The following is an 18,170-nucleotide window of genomic DNA, read 5'->3' as shown; positions in this document are numbered from 1 at the left end:
GTGGAGGCATATTAGAGAAAAATAAAAGGATGCAGAGGAAAGTCACACATTTAGAACCTTGCAGAATCACTGAGACCTGAAATGTTAAATCTGGAATCCGTGGGATTTAAGATATTACCATTGCTATTGCTGGTCATGTATTAAGAATTTTTTTTCAGTGCTAGACAACTTTTCTTTTAATTTTTTTTTAAAAAACATTTATTCATTTTTGAGAGAGAGAGAAATGGAACACGAGTGGGGGAGGGGCAGAGAGAGAGGGAGACACAGAATCCGAAGCAGCCTCCAGGCTCCGAGCTGTCAGCACAGAGCCCAGCGCGGGGCTTGAACTCATGAACTGCGGGATCATGACCTGAGCCAAAGTCCTATGCTTAGCCGACTGAGCCACCCAGGCAGCCCTCAGTCCTAGACAACTTCTGAGCATCGTACGTGTAGGGACTCAGTTAAAATTTATGAGTACCCTCGAAGTTCCTGTACTGTTCCATTTTACAAGTAATGAATAGTAACTGGGTAAAAGTAATGGGTGGGAGGTCCAGGCAATGGGATCCCGAGGCCCGCGTTCCTAGAGATACGGCGCTCTTAGCACAACTTAGGATGTGAAGAATATAGGTGGAGACTCTCCAACTTGAGAGTGGTAGGGGTGGTGGTCTCCAGGGCTCCAGTAACCAAAATGCTCATTCCTAATGTGAACAAACTATTGTGCAATATATCTGAATCTGACCCTAAACATAGGGATGTCGTAATGACTTTAGTTGTAAAGGAAAAGTTCAGTTGCTACTTCATTGTACAACCACCACAACAAAATTCTTTTTAATATTTAAGAATTTCCCTTTTAGGTTGAAATGTAACTGTAGAGATATGCTGAGCATGCCCTGAATAGAATATATATGGCTTATGAGCAAAAAAATAAATAAATAATATGTGCTTCATAAATGTATATTTTGTGCCAGAATAGAGTCTCAACTGGTTTTATGGTTGGTGGTGGTAAAAGCTACAAGGGACAGGGAATAAATTAATAGCATCACGGTTGCATGATTGCAACATAACTTTTATCTTAATGACAAGTGTACCATGGCAATAATAAAAGTTTCAGAAATGATGGGGCACTTATGCCTTCAATGAACCATATAAGTAGATATTTATATTATATCTTTGGCAGAGGATACAATCCTATATTTCATCATGAACAAACCACTGAGATCGGTTGTAGACATCGGAAACTTCTGGTTTATTGGACTTCACTATTCGTATATCTATTCATTTCAAAACCTTTTGCTCATGATACACATTTATGGAGGGGCACCTGGGTGGCTCAATCGGTTAAGCGTCCAACTCTTGATTTCAGCTCAGGACATGATCTCACAGTTTGTGAGATTGAGCCCCAGGTCGGGCTCTGCGCTGACAGCATGGAGCCTGCTTGGAATTCTCTTTCTCTGTCCCTCCCTGCTCTCTCTCTCTCTCTCCTTCTCCCTCTCTCAAATAAAGCTTAAAAAAAATAAAAGTAAAAAATACAGATCTGTGGAAGAAGCGTATAGGCAGGACTGGATCATCCAGAAGCAAATCAGCCCTGTGCTCTAGACTTGTTTGCATTTGGTAAATTGAGATATAACCCTATGTCTAGGCGCTAAAATGCAAACCATATCACAGTCAAGGGATGTGGGAAAATTAGGGAATTACAAGGGTCACTGATGGATGAGTTTTCTAGCTCACGGAAGTGGTGATGGTGTTTACAAAGAGGATGGGGAAGACGGCGGGGTTGGCTGCATGGAACCAAGGTCCTAACGATGATATGCATACTTAAAGGTGAAAAATGAACACATACACTGTCAAGAGAAAAGGCAAAAAGCATACTTCATTATATTAAACCTTAGTTCTAGCGAGAAGGGGAAAACATTGTAAATTGTAAATATACCCCCCATGTGGTTTTGAGGTATAAATTCATGTCACCTGTATATTCCGAGAATCCCAAGAAAGGTACTTAATTTATAGGAGGCTCTGGTTGTTATTACCTACCGTCAGGCATGTTCAGAGGTGTAGACACTCCTCTCTGAAAGACAAACACACAAACTTCAACCTAGGATCTCCAAGAATTTTCGCAGAGATGGTGGGAAGACTTGGGGCTCCCAGCAAAGATGAGAAAACACCCCGGGGCAACTAGGTGGCGTCATGGGTGAGTACCCACAAAATTGTGGTATCTACAAAGGAGTGAGGATCACACCCACACAGGCTTCAGATTTGGGAGTTAGCAGTCACAAAACACAAAACAAGCACGTTTAACATGTTTTTGAGAAAACCATAGTGAACATTTGAGCAAGATTGAAGAAATAAACCAACAGGTTTAAAAAAATATAATGAAAAGAATATCTATAAATGAGAACTATGATTGAAAATTTGAAACTCAAGATGAGACACAAGAGAGTGAGAGAGATCCCCAAAGCCATCAGAATACAGTCCGGGGAGAAAAGGCTTAGAGAGAAATGCTAAACATTATATAGAAAATAGAAAGATCCTAATAAAGCCTTCATTAACTTTCCACAAGGAGAGAGGGGAAATACATTTAAAAAGAGGCACTATTCAAAGAAATAGCGTCTGAGAGTTTTACAGAGAGGGAGACCACAAACCTCAGATCCAGGAAGCATGGAAAATGCAAGTAAAAGGAAATCCACACTTCGACATTTCACGTTGAAATGAAAGAACCTCAAAGAAAAAGAAAATAAATTAAAACCACTCGCGGAGAAAAGACAGATCACCTACAAAGAACAATGAGGCTGACAGTTGAATGACAGGATCAACAAATGCAGAGAAACAGTAAAATAGTCATTTGAATGTTCTAAGAGAAAATAGTCATCAACTGAAAAATTCAAAATTCCTATCAGGAATGATATCTAATAGTTTTTGTACCCGAAACCCAAAAGTGTCTTGCCACCAGCATACTTTCACTGAAGGAGGTTGTGAAGACACATTTCAGAAAGAGGGGAAATGATTTCAGAATGTAGTTTTGACACAAAAGACACTGGTGATTTCTTTTTTAATTTAACCGTCTGCGTAACTGTAAGTGAACATTAGTTTTATGTAACAATAACATGAGATGTCTGGTTTGAGTGGTTGAAATAAAGCAAGCAGAACGTGGGTTGGGGACAGAGACTCAAATCTAGGTGGTAAAGTTCTCAAGGAAAGGAGGGGAATAAATGAGTCTGTAGGGGACAGGAATGAGGGGAGTGCCAGGGAGCAAAGGTGTCAGAGGGAGAGGAGCTGATCAAAGAAGGTCTTTGAACTTACACTCTGAGAGACAGAGGAGGAGATCCCTGAGGGCTGAGTCTACCTTAAGGAAATGTAAATTTCTGGCGAAGCAGTATAAATACCCAAGTCAAAGTGCCTTTACAATTTCAAGTCCATATGGTCTTTTATGTGCTACAAAAATGCACGGAGTTTAACAAGTGAAGGAAACTCTCTACACAGTCCCGAAGAATAAAAGTTCTTTACATCCTGGGACTGCCAGGGGCTTCCTACTCTCATTAACATATCGTTCTTACCCCCTTGGCTTGGCCTGGTCTCATTAAAGGTAAAAGAAGCTGTAAGCCTCATGCCACAATGCAAGGTTTTATGTTCGAATGTATTTATTTAAAGAAGTCAGAAGGGAGGAGATCATTATTACTCAGCTTAATTTCACTTTGAAAGGGTAGCTCAGGCATCAGATGCTAATGTGTGCAGTTTCCTAAATAATCCCCTTTGAACAGTAAAAGCATTTCTTTGTCAAAGCCTTCTTTTTTGCCCTCTCTCTCCATCAAAGGGTAGGAAAAAAAAATGTTGACTTTCTTTTGATTTTTATTTCATACTGTACCAATTTGTTAGGAAAGCTTTTTGGAGATAATCTTTCTTTTCCCAGATATGGTCAAATATGAAACAGTCAAGTAATTAATTTATCTTCTAGAAAGATGGGTCTGCAATGTGTATTTATAATAGGGCAGAGGACCAAGAATAATAAACAAAGCTGGTCATCTTAATTTACACCTACTTGACGTTTCTCGGAGCTTTTGCATTTAATCTCGTTCCTGGTGGCCTTTAGCCTCGGAGACTGTAGAACAGCCCTGCGTACTTGTTTATTTCCTCGTATCTTTCTGATCATCTCCTTGTGACAAACCGCTATGACTTACTCTGGGGCCCTGACCTGTAGGTCTATCAGTAGAGCCTTGGTGCTAAGATTCCTTGTATTCTTGCGTAACGTCAGCATTCTGTGCGAGATAACCCTTTCGATTCTTAAAGAGCATCATGAACAGATTTTGCTACCCTTTACCCTATCGTCGCTAGAAGTAATCCTATTCCTTCCCCTTATCTCCAGCGCTTCCTGACTCTTGTGTCTTTCGTTCGCTTTACACTTTTTGACCTCTTAACCACGTGCATTCCCCAAGAAATGGTCTTAGGGCATCCGCTTCTATTCCCCATCTCTCCCCTCAGTGTGCTTTGTCTTGTCTTATAAAACAACCTCTCTATAATTGTGTAATGCCCAAGGTGGGTTATAGGGCTCTCTGGAAAAGGTAAAACCTGACACACCAATTAGGTCTAAACTTGAACAGCTAGCCTGGGTGCTTCTTTGAACATCCGACACAAGAGTCACATTATAATCTGTTAAACTTGAACATATGCTTGTAAGAATGAACAAACATATCTGATACTTTAGAATAAAGTAATGCAAGATATTAGACATTATTCATGCATATGGTTTATATTGACTGAGGCAAGAATTTGACAAATAACATAGACAGATAGCCCCATATTAAACCACCCGTCCTTGAATGTTCTAGCTTGTTCCTTCCTAACTCTTGACATTAACTGAATCACTTTGGCTAATGAGGAGGAGTGTAAAGCCAAGGATAGTAAAAAGAATACATTAACCCTCAAGATGCCTATGCCTCATAATTCTCTCCTTCCTTGACTCCACCAAAGTAATTCAATGAACCTCAGTGCAGGTTGAAGAGAATCATTCTCCATTTGGCCTTTTCCTAATTGGTGTTGAGTCTTGTTGTGAGAAAGTCTATAAAACTGGACATCGGATTTAGCTTTCTTTGATACTTTTGTAACACATTGGCAGTCAAAATCAATGTCAATAGTTTTTATATAATATATATATTATATTTTTATGCATACAATTAAAACATAAGTTGGCTATTTCTTTTATGACATAAACTCTGGATAATTACACAAACTAAACATAATTAAAAATAATTAAACAAATCAACATTCTCCTAAGCAGAAACCCAACTTCCCTAAAATACTTTAAAATCTCATTCAGCTTTATAATATATACTAATAAAAAAATTCAATAGTTTTCTGGAACCATTAAGAGTTATCAGGGGCGCCTGGGTGGCGCAGTCGGTTAAGCGTCCGACTTCAGCCAGGTCACGATCTCTCGATCCGTGAGTTCGAGCCCCGCGTCAGGCTCTGGGCTGATGGCTCAGAGCCTGGAGCCTGTTTCCGATTCTGTGTCTCCCTCTCTCTCTGCCCCTCCCCCGTTCATGCTCTGTCTCTCTCTGTCCCAAAAATAAATAAACGTTGAAAAAAAAATTAAAAAAAAAAAAAAGAGTTATCGATGATGTTCTTCTGATGTTACCCTTGTCACTCTCATGACTTGTGCTATCCTCTTTTTTTCTCGATCACCACTATAATTATGGCTGCATTGTTTATAAATATTGCTTCAAGAAACTGTAATGTCACATCACTGTTTTTGTCTGTGTGCTACTGACTAATTACAAAATAACTTTCTAGTCTGAAGCATTTCTTACGTAGTTCAAGGTAAGGCTTTGCTTTTTTTTAATGTTTATTTATTTATTTGGAGAGAGAGAGTCCGCAAGCAGGCGAGGGGTAGTGAGAGATGGTGAGAGAGAATCCCAAGCAGACTCCATGCTGTCAGTGGACAGCCAGAAATGGGGTTCAATCTCAGGATCCCGGGATCATGACCTTAACGGAACTCAAGAGTCAGACGCTTAACTGACTGAGCCACCCAGGTGCCCAATTTTGCATTTATTGTTCTTAAACTTGATGGTACTGTTTTTGTGTTAATTCGAGGGCCACCCGATGAAAAGCCACGTGGATTCAAGCAGGACGTTCAAAATGACAGAACAAGTATAAAGCCACCCAGAGGTTCAGGAGAGCACATAACTATGAAGGAAAAGGCAAGGAAATGATATGCTAAATTAAGTTAATTATGAGTGTTTTAGAAACTTCATTGAATCTTTTAGTAAATATGAATCTTTTATTGAGGCCAAAGTTGTTTTCTGTCTTCAGTAGACCCCAGTTAATCCTGCATTGCATTTCTGGTTCTTCTGTCTCCACTCCAAAGTCTACATTGGCTTTTGATATTTAAATTCCTATCTTGTACAAATAATATGTATTATTTAAGAGTATAACAGATTCATCTATACGTACACAGAGTTTACTATGTTTAAAACCTCTGAAGGTCTAAGTTGTTCTGTTTTTTTTTTTTCAATTAAATAATGTAACATTTGGGAAACGGTTTCTCTTAATAAAATATTAGAGATATAACAATTGAAATGCACTTAAAAAGACCACATTATCTATTAAATTAGCCAAACTTAAAATTACTTTATGGTCCTAGAAAGAAAATGCTGCGTATGCTGAGAGGAGGCCCCACTGTATAGTCATAGAATCCTTTTGTGAAAACTAAACACATAAAGGAGTTAAATAGATGCTCACCATAGCCTGAACCATATATAAACTCCTAAGAATGTATTCCTATGAAATAGTTTAATAAGACAATACTAAACTATTTGTCAAAATAAAATATTATGTCAAAAGTGATGATTATCGATGAGAGCAAAATTCTCATATAAAAATTAAGGATTAATTTAATAGTTTATAGGGCAAAAGTTAGTATAAGAGCATGCTTCTATTAAAATAATTAAAACGCAACAGAAAATTATTTTAATATTTATGATATAACATTAAACTTTAAAATTCTGGGGAAAGTGGATGATAGAGGAGGGTATGCATGAGTAGCACTGAGGGGAATATAGGAAATCTCTGAATCTTCTGCTCAATTTTGCCATGAAACTAAAACAGCTCTAAAAAAAATCTACTGAAATATTAATATAAAATTTAGAATATAAAATTATACGTACACTTGGGTGGGAAAATTTTTTAAAAATCCCATATACCTTGATAGTTTTTTTTAATGTTTATTTATTTTGAGGGAGAGAGAGACAGAGCGTGAGCAGGGGAGGGGCAGAGAGAGAGGGAGACACAGAATCTGACGTAGGCTCTGGGCTCTGAGCTGTCAGCACAGAGCCCCAAGCGGGGCTTGAACGAACTGTGAGATCATGACCTGAACTGAAGTCAGACGCTTAACCGTACCCAAAAGTAGGTGCCCCTACTTTGATAGGTTTTAATTTGTGGTAGTAAAAATAATGAAAACAATTTTGTTAGATTTGTCAATTTTTTTCAGACATAAAGTCTCATGACGATCATAAATAATGTTTTTAAGCATTCAAGAATGATTTAAAATGTAATGTCCAAGGATCTACTGGTATCATTGATAATTTATTTTTTTTTTTTTTTTGAGAATTTTAACAGATACTGAATTTAAGAAACCAAGGTCAGGTTGGTTCTGCGACCTCTGCTTCTAACGCACTTGCACACCCACATAGACACCCCTTCACACACACATATGCAAACACACACGTGCACATACCTTGCAAACATACTGAGAGACGTGTTACTGCTTAAAAATGGAGAAGGGATGAAAACAAATAAGAGTACAAATTACCTGTTTACATCTTCAAGAATATCACCATGAGCGGGGCGCCTGGGTGGCTCAGTCGGTTAAGTGGCCAACTTCAGCTCAGGTCACGATCTCACGGTCCGTGAGTTCGAGTCCCGCGTCGGGCTCTGGGCTGATGGCTCAGAGCCTGGAGCCTGCTTCCGATTCTGTCCCCCTCTCTCTCTGCCCCTCCCCTGTTCATGCTCTGTCTCTGTCTGTCTCAAAAATAAATAAAAACGTTAAAAAAAAAAGAATATCACCATGAGCAATCCAATGGAAATAATTTTTCAAACAAAAATAAAATCCCAAAGATATGTTTTTAATATTATTTGCTTTTGGTTGCTGTTACTCTCGTTCCTCTGTATCTATTTCGCTCAGCCCCCATACGCACCCCCCACGTCTTCTGGCGACCACCAGTTTGTTCTCTGCATTTAAGAATCTGTTTTGTGTGTGTGTGTGTGTTTGTTTCCCATTTTCCCCCTGTATTTGTTTGTTTGCTTTGTTTCATAAATTCCATATAGGTGTGAAATCATATGACATCCGTCTTCTTCTGGCTGACTTCTTTTACTTACCGTTATATCCTCTAGGTCCATCGGTGTGGTTGCAAATGGCAAGATTCCATTCTTTTTTTATGGCTGAGTAAATTCTTCTATATATTGATATACAGCGCATCTTCTTTATCCATTCATCTATGGATGACACTTGGGTTGCTTCTATATATTGCCCATTGTAAATAATGTTGCAGTAAATATAGAGGGACGTGGAACTTTTTGAATTAGTGTTTTTTTGTGTTCTTTGGGTAAATACCTAAGAATGGAATAACTAGATCTTAAGGTAAGTCTAATTTTAGTTTTTTGAGGAAATTCCATACTGGTTTCCACAGTGGCTGCATCAATTTGCTTTCCCAGTAACAGTGAAGGAGAGTTTCTTTTTCTCCACATCCTTGTCAATAATTCATATATATATATATATATATATATATATATATATATATATATAGTGTGTGTGTGTGTGTGTGTGTTTTAATTTCAGCCCTTCTCATTGGGTAAGTGATATTTATTGAAGTTTTGATTTGCGTTTTCCTGATGATTGAGCATCCTTTCATGTCTTGTTAGCCATCTGTATTTCTTCTTTGGAAAAATGTCTATTCATATTCTCTGCCCATTTTAATTGGATTATATGGGGAGAGTATTGAGTTGTATAAGTTCTTTATATATTTTGGATATTAACCCTTTTTTGGATATATCATTTACAAATGTATTCTTCTACTTGGTAGGTTGCCTCATGATTTTGTTGATGGTTTCCTTTGCTATGTAAGAGCGTTTGCTTTTGTTTCCCTTGCCAGAGAAGACATATCTAGAAAAATATTTCCATGGGTGATATTAAAGAAATTACTGTCTGTTTTCTTCCAGAAATGTTATGGTTTCAAGTCTCACATTTAGGTCTTTAAATCTATTTTGAGTTTATTTTGGGTCCAGTTTCAGTTTTTTGCATGTGGCTGTCTGTTTTCTTAACACCATTTGTGAAAGAGATTTTCTTTTTCCCATTGTATATTCTTGTCCCCTTATAATTTGCTTTTAGTGAAAACTATATTTTTATAAGGAAGATGTAAACAAGAAAACATTTCTAGGAAGGAAAGGAGGGAGGAAAGAAGCAAGGATGGAAAAAGGAAAAAGAAAGAAAAGAAGGAAGAAAAAATCTCAAACTAAAACAAAACAAAAACAAATCAAAGCAATAAAACCTTACCTCAAATGGGTACGACTTACACATAAGGAGCACTAACAAATGTGAATGAATGAATGAATGAATGAATGAATGAAATAGCATGTTCTTCTTTCTTCTGACTCACTTTTAGTCCCTATTTCTTTGATGGCTACACTTCAAACAACAGAAAAATGAATACCATATTTTCTTTTTTTTAATTTTTTAATGTTTATTTTTGAGAGAGAGAGAGAGAGCAGGAGAGGGACAGAGAGAAAGGTGAGACATAGAATCCCAAGCAGGATCCATGCTCTGAGCTGTCAGCACAGAACCCAGTGTAGGATTTCAGCTCAAAGACCACAAGTCTGTGACCTGAACCAAAGTTGGAAGCTTAACTGAATGAGCTACCCAGGCGCTACATGAATATCGTATTTTCTACTCTCTGTGAGCCTCTCCCATAGTACTCACACATAAGTGCCAGTGAACAATTTAAATTCACTCGGGTTTTTTTCCAGTGTGGTAAAACTGATGACTCTTTTCAGCTACTTTTCCTTTTTTTAAATTTATTTATTTATTTATTTTTTTATATTTTCAAGGTAATTTTTAAAGTAAGCAATTTACTGTCAAATGTCTCATAAATAAAAAAAAAATAAGTTATTCATATTATTTTACTAGTTCTGTCTTCTTGTGTCTACCAAGAGCTTTCATATCAATAGGTCTGTCTTTTGGGACTGTACTCAAAATGGTGTCTCTTGATTGTACCACACAATGCATTTTTTTTTCAACATAGAATTTTCCTTTGGGGTGTTATGAGGAGCAGTTTGCAGTGAACTTAGAAATGTATTATGTAGGGCCTCCCCACTATCCCAACCACCACCCCCCCCACCACCCCCACCCCCGCCGCCTCTGGATCCCTGAGCCCAGCCAGTCCAGCCTGGTGCAGCCGGGTGCAGCCTGGTTCCTGGAAGGATGAAGTTTGGGCATAAATTGGAGGCATCCATGCAAGAAGTGTTACTCGGAGGGTGAGAAGATCTGAAAGAAAGAAATGCCCAGACTGGGTTCCAGTTGATAGTAGGAAAGGCTCCCAAAGCTCAGATAGGAGATCCGGACAACAAAGAAATATCTGGTGCCTTCTGATCTCACAGTGGTCAGTTCTACTTCTTGATATGGAAGCTAATTCATCTCTGAGCCAAGGATGCCTTGTTTTTGTCAACCACGTCCTTTCACCCACCAGCGCCATGGTGGGTCAGCTGTACCGATAACACCATGAAGACTTCTTTCCGTGCATCGCCTGCAGCGAACGAAAGTGTCTACCGTCCACGTAGCTGCTGCCCCTGAGGTGGGGGTCCCGTTCAACAGAGAGAGAGGTGCCCCCCTTCTTTGACCTACTCTTCTTTCGGGCTCAATCAGCACCTCCCTTCTTTAAGACCTGTACTTCTGAAACTTTGATGCTTTCCTCCAGCCCCTCTTAACAAGAGACTTATTGGGGGAGGTGGCCTCTCCTTTCTCCCCTGTCTCTTACGACCTTCCCCACTCTGCTTTAGACTTCTGGATTGTCAGTCTCTGTCATATCCAGGGATGGTTTTGTTTCCTTTCCCTTTCTAACTGCCCAAGGGGCTCAGAACCCTAACATCCCCTTCCTTTCACTACCTTCTGTTTGGGGTGTAGATGGAAGGGACTGACATAGGGGGAAAGGAGGAAGGTACATCAAAAAAGAGGAAACCACCAAGCTAAAAAGGAAAAACAAAAACAAAAGCAACATATTGTCTTGGAGGCAAAACATTTGTGTGTAAAGCTAAGGATTTTCATGAAGAAGGTCATAACTATGATGATTGCATCATGTTACTGCCTTTGGTTTTACACCCCCTAGTAATACCCTTCTGTTCCACAACAGGAACTCTTAGAATTCCAGAAATTCTAGAAGATCCTAGAAGATCTTCAGTTGTTCTGTGACCTTCTTTCTGGTCATCCATTGGGATTCTACAGAGAGGCTTGCTCTCTGCCTACCCATTTGAGAATGACAATTTACTTTGTCAATCTGCCCACCTTTTCACTCAACTTTGCCACAAGTGGCTGTCTCCCTTGGTTCAGGCATCCACAGTCTCCTGCAAATATCTTTGCTCTACTCTCTTGCCAAGTCATGTAAAATGAATTCCTGTTATTAGCATCCTTAGTTCCTCTCTTTGGGAAAATAAATTAGACAGATGTGTCCTATTTTAGAGAAGGACACTTGTATGAATCTGTACATTTTAGAGTTAGGCGAGCCTTGAACATTATTTAACCCAACCAATTCAGCATTGCCATTCCAACATTTTCTTTTATCACAAACACTACTAGAGACTGCCAATCTTACTGATGAAAATGTAGCCTATCCCACAAAGGTGTTGGCACAGAAGAGTGGTTAGAATTTATTGATTTAGTAAAATTATGTTCCTCAAGTAATCGTACAAATGTAATTTCAAACTTGCTTTTGCTTGCAATTTTTATATGACCTATATATGGAAATATCAAACTTGATGTGATCAGTTTTTTTTTTATTTTTTTTCTCTTATTTATTTTTGAGAGACACAGAGAGATAGAGCATGAGCAGAGGAGGGGCAGAGAGAGAGGGAGACACAGAATTTGATGCAGGTTCCAGGCTCTGAGCTGTCAGCACCGAGCCTGACGTGGGGCTCGAACTCACGGACCACGAGATCATGACCTGAGCCAAAGTCTGACATTTAATCGACTGAGCTACCCAGGCGCCCCATGATGAGACCAGTTTTAATGTTTATATTGCCTTTAATAAATTCCACATTTTTATTTTACTTTTGTAAGCTTCTTTATTTATTTTGAGAAGAGGGAGGTACAGAGGTAAAAGAGAGAGAATTCCAAGCAGGCTTCACACTGTCATCACAGAGCCCGAAACAGGGCTCAACCTCACAAACTGTGAGATCGTGACCTGAGCCAAAACCGAGAGTCGGACACTTAACCAAATGAGCCACTCAGGTTCCCCATGAATTCCACATTTTTAAACAAAAAATTACCTATCGCTAATTTACATTGTTGAATGATTGTTGAAACAATGTCATATGAACAGTCAAAGCATGAACCAAATGAATGCTCAAACTAAAACTTATAAATCCGTTATAAAAAAATGTACACCTATTAGGTTCATAATATATGTTGACTAACCATCATGGAATATAGAATGTAAACACAGTGGAATGACAAAACGAGGAAATCTTAGGAATTACAGATTTAAAATATATTAAAAGCATGGGGCACCTGCCTGGCTCAGTCGGTTAAGCAGCTCAGGTCATGATCTCGCTGTCCATGAGTTCGAGCCCCTGCTTCAGATTCTGTCTCCCTTTCTCTCTGCCCCTCCCCCACTCGCATTCTGTCCCTTTCTCTCTCTCTCTCTCTCTGTTTCTCTCTCTCTCTCTCAAAAATAAACATTAAATTTTTTTTAAAAAAATAAACAGAGCCTCTCTAATTAAAATGGGGATGATTGGTCCCCCCGCCCATCAATTTGGGACTGACTTCTTTGAGGCACTTCTATGAAATGATGAGAGTTCAGGGAATAATGAAATAAGAAGGAAATAATAAAAAAGAAAAGAAAATGGAAGTTAAAAAAAAGTAGTATTTTGCCCAAGACCCTAATTTATGAATAGGTAGTACTTGAACTTGTGAAATGTGACTGAGATGCCAGGACTTTCGTTCACTTTTTACCACTAGGTTTTAAATAATACTGCATTTTAAAAATTAGTAAATAATTATCTCATTTTCTAGGGAGACACTGGGACCTGAAATAGAAAACACAGAGTGTCTCATCACCAAGAACTTGATATCTGTGATCTATTAAAATTATCACAAGGAAAAAGAATGCAAAATTACCATACATAGTTTCCTTAATATTTGCTTAATGCCCCCAAACATGCCTTCCTTCCATAGAATATAAAACTTCAGTGGGGAGTTTCTATGCACGGAATACCAACAGTCATTACCACCATCATCGCCAATAACAACAAAATAAATACCCGTACGTATGAAGTGTGAGGAAAATTCCTCTATACTCAGAAAAGTAACGTTAAAATGTCTGTGTATTCAGCTGAGCAAAAGAGGATAATATCTTTATATTTATTACTGTAACATTTTCAGGTTATGGTAGTTTCAGTTTACAATATTTCATATGAAAAACTAAATAAAAATAAATAGTAAGAGTCTGCAAAGAATCCCATTTAGGATGAACGTTCAGGTTATAAATACTGAACACATGAGTGATTATCAGTATAATGCACACAGAGAGCCTACTTCAATGTGTCAAAAAATTGCTAAAGTAGCACTTTATTAATAGATGACATAATGATATTTTAATATTTTTGCCATCAGGAAATGGCTTGGCTGCAAATGATCTTCACTGGAAGCATTTGGCTATGAGATGTTATTTTTTTTTTCATCTGCATAGAATTTTCCATCAAACCTTCCGTTAAAAATACTATCACAGAAATGCAATTTTCCTGATTTTTTTTAATAAAGCATCCTAGAGATATCCATTTACATGAGAATCTATTACAATGGCCATAAAACAGTCCTGCAAGTTACAAAAGGTAGATTTTGCCCTAAGTTTTGTGTGTGCTGTTAAGCTACAAGAATAAAAAATCTCACCAGAGCATGGAAATTCAGACTGTGGATGCACAGCAAGGCTGACCCTACCAGTTGAAAGGGTTTTTAAAAATAAAGGGGTGCCTGGGTGGCTCAGTTGGTTAGATGGGCAACTCAGGTTTCGGCTCAGGTCATGATCTCACGGTTTGTGAGTTGGATCCCTGCATCAGGCTCCATACTGACAGCTTGGCACCTGCTTGGGATTCTCTCTCTCTGTCTCTCTCTCTCTCTCTCTCTCTGTCTCTCTCTCTCTCTCTCTTTCAAAATAAATAAATTAATTAATTAATTAATTAATAACAAGAGAAACATTCAAATCCATGTTCAGTACAAAGGAAATGTGGATTGGGTTTCCAACCTCCAGTAAAATAGTGTCATGTTTCATAGATTGTTTTTTCTAAAGATGGTTTTTCAAGTCCTCCTCCGATCGTCTTTTAAATACTCCGTAAACTTAAAGGCTGTTAACAAAGGCGTAGCAAAAACTCAAGTGCGATATATCCAGACTGCAGTAGGAGAGTGAAGTTCCTTCACTCATTTGTTCATTCAACAAATACTTACTAAGTGCTTACTATTGCCGACTAATAGCCCCTGCACAAATTCCTTCCTTTACATGCCTTACGATCTCGTGGAGTGGCAATTAATAACGACAGTAAGAGAAGTAAATAGCATATTAAATGATAAGGACTGATAACGGGACAAAATGATGCTTCGTGAGATGAGAAATGCCTGGGGAAGGGATTTCCATGGAAAGCCCCTCGGAGAAGAAGGGATTCGAGTGGAGACGGGCTGAGAAGTTAACAAGTTAGCCATGCAGGTACCAGAAGACTATCCCGCGGCTGGGGGCAGAGAACCTGCCAGAGACCCATGTGGCTAGAGCCGAGAGAACAAAGAAATGAACAGAGATGTCAGCACAGTAATGAGAAGCCGGACTATGGAGAGTCTTAGAGGGCGGAGTAGGGATTTGGGCTTTGCTAGGGATAAGAAGGGAGCCACCGGAGGGGTTTGAGCAGAGGAGTGACATCAATCAACTGAAATATTCACAAGATGCCTCTGGTTGCCCTGGTAAAAAGACCTTAGAGGGAGCAAGGCCAGAAAAAGGGTTGATTCAAGGACTTGGCCAAATTGTTTTCCATTTTTTTTTAAATTTTATTTAAAAACTTTTAAGTCTATTTATTTATTTTGAGAGAGAGAGAGAGAGCACAAGTGGGGGAGAGGCAGAGAGAAGGAGAGACAGAATCCCAAGCAGGCTCTGCACTGGGCCTGATGCAGGGCTTGAACTCACAAACTGTGAGATCCAGACCTGAGCCGAGACCGGAAGTCAGACGCTTAACCAACTGAGCCACCCAGGCGCCCCTCCATCTGCTTTTTTTTTTTTTTTTTTTTCCAACGTTTATTCATCTTTGGGACAGAGAGAGACAGAGCATGAACGGGGGAGGGGCAGAGAGAGAGGGAGACACAGAATCGGAAACAGGCTCCAGGCTCTGAGCCATCAGCCCAGAGCCTGACGCGGGGCTCGAACTCATGGACCGCGAGATCGTGACCTGGCTGAAGTCGGACGCTCAACCGACTGCGCCACCCAGGCGCCCCTCCATCTACTTTTTAAACCAGGAAACCTTGAGTCTTGTGGCTTGAAGATGTATCCTTAAGAAGTCTACATTATATATTCTATATATCATATCTAACAGTCATAAATATCACTTAATTTCAAACATTAAAAATATATGAAATATTATATAAACTTACACATGCACCTACCAGTATGTGAAGTAATCAAGAATAACCAACACACCCTGCTTCACGATAATTCCTTTGTCTTCCTCATCCCAGAGATTATCACCGTCATAAATATGATGTTTCCGAGTCTATGATTCATACTTCACATTTTTAAATCAGGACTAAGAATGTAAGTGTGTTTCCTTTTCATCAGTTAATAATGTCGGGAAAGGAGAAATCTTCCAAGGATTTCAAAGAAGAAAGGTAAGGTAGCAAATTGTTTACAAAATGTTGAGAAGAGGAGGAAGTAAAATCAGATAAGAAGACAACCCAGAATCCATAAGAGCTTTGAGGCTTTTAACACCGAAGCTGCTGTTGACGCTATTTATTATTTATTTATGTAACAGAAAACTAGAAGGTGCAAAGCCAGGAGCCTGGGTTCCTGCCTGTGCCCTAGGAAGAACCCAGGGGACCGCAGTCCCTGAATTTAAGGCTTTCCTCCTAGAAACAGAGGCCAGGGACACCTGTCACTGTGAGGCCACTGAAGCCTGGTTACTGCCGTGAAAGAAAGAAACACAGTAAAGAGAAAATGGAAAGTGGTTGGTAATGAAATCTAGGAAACGTAGTTTTCAGGCTCCCGGCCCTCTGCCATTAAGAGAAAAATCATGACAGGTTAGAATAGGGTAGGAAAGGGGCGCCTGGGTGGCTCAGTTGGGTAAACGTCTGATTCCTAGTTTCGGCTCAGGTCATGATCTCACAGTTTGTGAGTTCAAGCCCCACATCAGGCTCCATGCTGACAGCACAGAGAGAGGGATTCTCTCTCTCTCTCTCTCTCTCTGTCTCCCAAAATAAATAAATAAACTTAAAAAAAAAGAACAGAGTAGGGAAAAATTTGACAAATAGCTAGAACACTTCAATAAAATCTTAATTTTTGAAGGTTTCTTCCCTCCCACCAACATGTAAATCTTTAAAATTACCCGGAATTAATATCTGCCTTTGGTGGAGGGGTCCAGTTTTACTTTTCCTTAATGCAACATACAATTGGTAACAAATATAGCTAACAATTAGAATTATTAGAATTTATACCATCGGCTCACTAAAGACCAATGCCAATTTTATCATATATTATTTTAATGCTTATTGTTTTTGAGAGACAGAGAGAGCGCATGCACGGAGGAGGGGCAGAGAGAGAGAGGGAGACACAGAATCGGAAGCAGGCTGCAGGCTCTGAGCTGTCAGCACTCACGAACTCACGAACCATGAGATCATGACCTGAGCCGAAGTCAAGCACCTAACTGACTAAGCCACCCAGGCGCCCCAATTTTATCATATTTTATGCTTATTCATATATGAAGTTTTTTGCATATATGAATATGCATATTCATATATGAAGTTTTTTTTCTGTATTCTATTACATAAATAAGTATATTTATTTATCTCTATACCTGTAATGATTGCTTATGGGCCGAGATCAGGCAGGAAACATTTTTCCACGTTAAGCTTTTTTAATATTGTCTTAGTTATTTTTGGTAACTATCTCTTTCAAATGCAATTTAAGATTGTTGACGTTTCTAAAAAATTTGGTAAGAAATTATTGATATTACCTTCAAGTCAGAGAGGAATCTCGAGCACTTTATATATTTGTGTTAGTGATCTTATCATTATGAATGTGGTATCATATCCTAAATCTGCCTTAATAAAGTGTTAGGTGTCTCCACACAAAATACTTTATCTTTTGTTGGTTATTCCTGAACGTTTTTGTTGTTGCTGTAAGTAGTATCCTTCTTTTCATTACTTTAAAAAGGTAATTTGTTCCTAGCATATAGGAATACAATTGACTTTTAAACTACTTAGCAGTGCCTGGGTGGTTCAGTCGGTTCAGCGTCCAACTTTGGCTCAGGTCATGATCTCACGGTTTGTGGGTTCGAGTCCCACGTAGGGCTCTGGGCTGACAGCTCAGAGCCTGGAGCCTGCTTTAGGTTATGTGTCTCCCCTTCTCTCTCTCTCTCTCTCACTCTCTCTCTCTCTGCCCTTCCCTTGCCTGTGCTCTCCGTCTCTCAAAAATAAATAAATAAAAATCAAAAAAAATTAATTACATATTTTAAATCTATGAGGTACTTTTTATTCTGGTGACTTATTCATTCCATACCTGGAAGCTTGTATCCCCCACTCTCCTTCACCCATTTTTTAAGTTGTTTTCATGTTTACTTATTTATTTATTGAGAGAGAGAGAGAGAGAGCAAGCAGGGGAGGGGCAGACAGAGAGGGAGACAGAATCCCAAGCAGGCTCCATGCTATCAGCACAGAGCCCGATGTGGGGCTTGAACTCACAAACCGTGAGATC

Source organism: Leopardus geoffroyi, chromosome A1 (assembly GCF_018350155.1).
Source record: "Leopardus geoffroyi isolate Oge1 chromosome A1, O.geoffroyi_Oge1_pat1.0, whole genome shotgun sequence".
In the NCBI taxonomy this organism is placed as follows: domain Eukaryota; kingdom Metazoa; phylum Chordata; class Mammalia; order Carnivora; family Felidae; genus Leopardus; species Leopardus geoffroyi.
Note: the sequence above shows the minus strand (reverse complement) of the source record.